Source organism: Arachis hypogaea, chromosome 20, assembly GCF_003086295.3.
Source record: "Arachis hypogaea cultivar Tifrunner chromosome 20, arahy.Tifrunner.gnm2.J5K5, whole genome shotgun sequence".
Taxonomy (NCBI): domain Eukaryota; kingdom Viridiplantae; phylum Streptophyta; class Magnoliopsida; order Fabales; family Fabaceae; genus Arachis; species Arachis hypogaea.
The window spans coordinates 63,705,900-63,708,718 of NC_092055.1; the positions used below are offsets into that span (position 1 = coordinate 63,705,900).

Sequence of the window (2,819 nt, forward strand, 5' to 3'; positions counted from 1 at the left end):
CAAAGCTCGGGAGCAAGTATAAAAACAAATCAGACAGTACCCAAAGCAGCCCGAACCAAAGATGGATCACTCAAAAATATCTTCGTGTCCAGATGGGGAGGCTTCCCCCACAAATCTTCGAGAATAACTACAAAGGCCCGCTCAACCTCACTAAGCATTTCCCATGTGTAACGTGGCACTCTTACATTCTTTTGCCACTCCAGAGGAAAAACAGGCTCATCATTTCCATAAAGAAAAAAGGGGCGAACCCCCTCAACGGCACGGACTCGGAAGAAATAGTTCTTAAAATCTTTAAATGACTCATCATACATGGCAAAAACTTTATGCCCCTGGGCCGACCTGAAAGAAACCCAGGAAGCTTTCTTTCTGGAGGAACCTCCAGGTTTGGCCGAGACAAAAAGATAAAGGAAAAGAGTTTCAGAAGGTGTTATGTCTAACTCCTGACACAGAAGTTGAAATATTTTGATAAAACCCCAGGAGTTCGGATGAAGCTGGGACGGAGCAATATTGCAGGACCACAACAAGTCAGTTTCAAAAGCAGTAAAAGGGAAAGTAACGTTTAATTGGCTGAAGAAGTATTCATAAGCATAGAAAGAGGGACGCTCCCCCTCGACGGAAGTCGGAAAACAAACTCTCTCATCGGAATCAGGAGCAACAAGCTCATAATCACTCTCGCGGGCACTGTTATCACAAATCCTATGGCGCTTCCTCAGCTCTGTGCAAAATTCAGCATCCACAATAGAAACACACAACAAAACAAGGGAGTCCAGCCAATCGGACATCCCCTCGGGAACTCTGGAAGACATCTCTACAATGTTATTGCGAGAAGACATGAGGCCAACTAATCAAACAAGTAAGAAAAGAAGATGGAATTACTAAAAACATCTCGGACAAGGGAGAAAATAACTCAATACGATGCAGGTGAACACACAGAGAAGGAAAACCCCAAGACTCAAACTAAAATCTTGGGGCATCCTTTGGAGGCAGTAACAAAGCAAGGTTTCCAGGAAAATCTACAGCTCTCACCCCAGCATCTTTCAAACAAGAAAAAGACTCCAAACAAGCAAGCATTTCCAGAAGCATAAGTCATCACAGTCAACCAAGTAAAAAAGCATTCCCAAAACATCAAAACACGCCAAATGGAAATCATCAAAGGTACGAACTTTTTAGAAATCAGACAAAAAGCAATCAAGCAAAGCAAGGAACGGATGCAGGGTTTCTATCAGATAGTAAAAAATCAAAAGCAACAAACAAAAACCGTATAAAGCCTCGATGGAAATGCCAGAGGAACACACAAAAGAAAGCCAAGAAAAACGCATTTACAGCGACAAACAAATGCAAAATCACGAAAAGGTTCAAACTTTCAAAACATGCAAAAGCAAAAGCTTCATCAAAAAACTAAAGATGAAGCCGTGAAAGAAGCAAGAAAGTTAGTACCAACCTGAAAAGGCAGCAGACTTCAGGGAAGGTGAAGAGGGACGGCAAAATCTGGAATCACTACCTCGAAGCAAAAGAAAAGACACGAGCAAAAGAAAACATCGCTGGGCTGAAACGCGAAACTACGAACTCCAGGCAGAGGCTTCAGAAAAATCAAACAAACGCCACAACACAAAGAAAAGTTGAAAGCAAGAGAATGAAGGGAAAAATGCGAAGAAGTTACGAAAAGGGCGAAAGAAGAGAAACCGTTTCTGGGTTTTCAAAATCAAAATAAAGAGCCAAAAGGAAACAGGGCAATTAATGCTAAAATTAAAAGGCATTAAACCCTCGCACGTTCCCAAAGCGCCGATATAAAATCGCACGCTTTTAGAGGAAAACGTTCTACATTCAAAAGCTTCTACAAAGGAATCGACAAAATGCTTGAGATCGGCTTCACTAAAGAAAGACCGAAGTCAAGAACTCGACCTCAAAAAGAAGACCGAGCTCAAGCAGGGGCACTGTTCATACCCTGGGTCGAGCTGTCCGAACTGGGATGTTCAGTAATAAAGCAACCGACCTCCTTAGGTCAAGCGGACCGACTTCTTTACGAAGAACTCGGCCAAATCGACAGGAAAGCCCCAAAAGGGCCCAATTCAAGGAATACGACCCAAATCCAAAGGTCATTCAGGCCTACAGAGAAGGGCGGTTCCGTTGAAGATGCGCTGACCTCAACCCAAAAGATAAAGATAAGATAAGATAACTAACTTATCTTATCCAAAGGTCACATCTCACCATTATAAATACACTGGAGCACCCAAGTATAACTCATACTCTGATTCTACATAAAAACCTGCCTAATACCCGTGCTAACTTAAGCATCGGAGTTTCTTGCAGGTACCCCCCACCCTCTGGTGGCCAAGGATCAGCAGTGTAGCAAATCCAACAAGTCGGACACAACAGCTCCGGCCGCCACCAGCCAGCCGGACACGTCATCTCCGACCAGTACCAAAGATCTCATCAGAGATCGACCTCCAGTTTCAGGTAACCCTCGGAACAAGATTCTATCCTCCTCAACGAATCAACAGGTTGAGAGCTGAGGTACAAACATTCAGGCAGCAGGATGGTGAGACTCTATATGAAGCATGGGAGAGGTTTAAAGACTTGACAAGAAGATGCCCGCCAGATATATTCAATGAATGGGTGCAGTTGCACATTTTCTATGAAGGCCTTTCGTATGAATCAAAGAAGGCAGTAGACCACTCATCCGAGGGATCTCTAAACAAGAAGAAAACCATTGAAGAAGCCATAGATGTCATTGAGACTGTAGCTGAGAATGACTATTTCTATGCTTCTGAAAGAGGCAACACTAGAGGAGTGATGGAGTTGAACAATGTGGATGCACT

The 2,819-nt window shown here is 43.4% G+C and overlaps 1 non-coding gene across 1 annotated transcript; it reads right to left on the bottom strand.

The window, feature by feature from the left end:
• Positions 1-2,499: 2,499 nt before the first annotated feature.
• On the bottom strand, positions 2,500-2,606 carry LOC112787023 (small nucleolar RNA R71). The gene has a single exon (XR_003194461.1). It is a non-coding gene; the product is annotated as a small nucleolar RNA R71 (small nucleolar RNA).
• Positions 2,607-2,819: the final 213 nt, after the last annotated feature.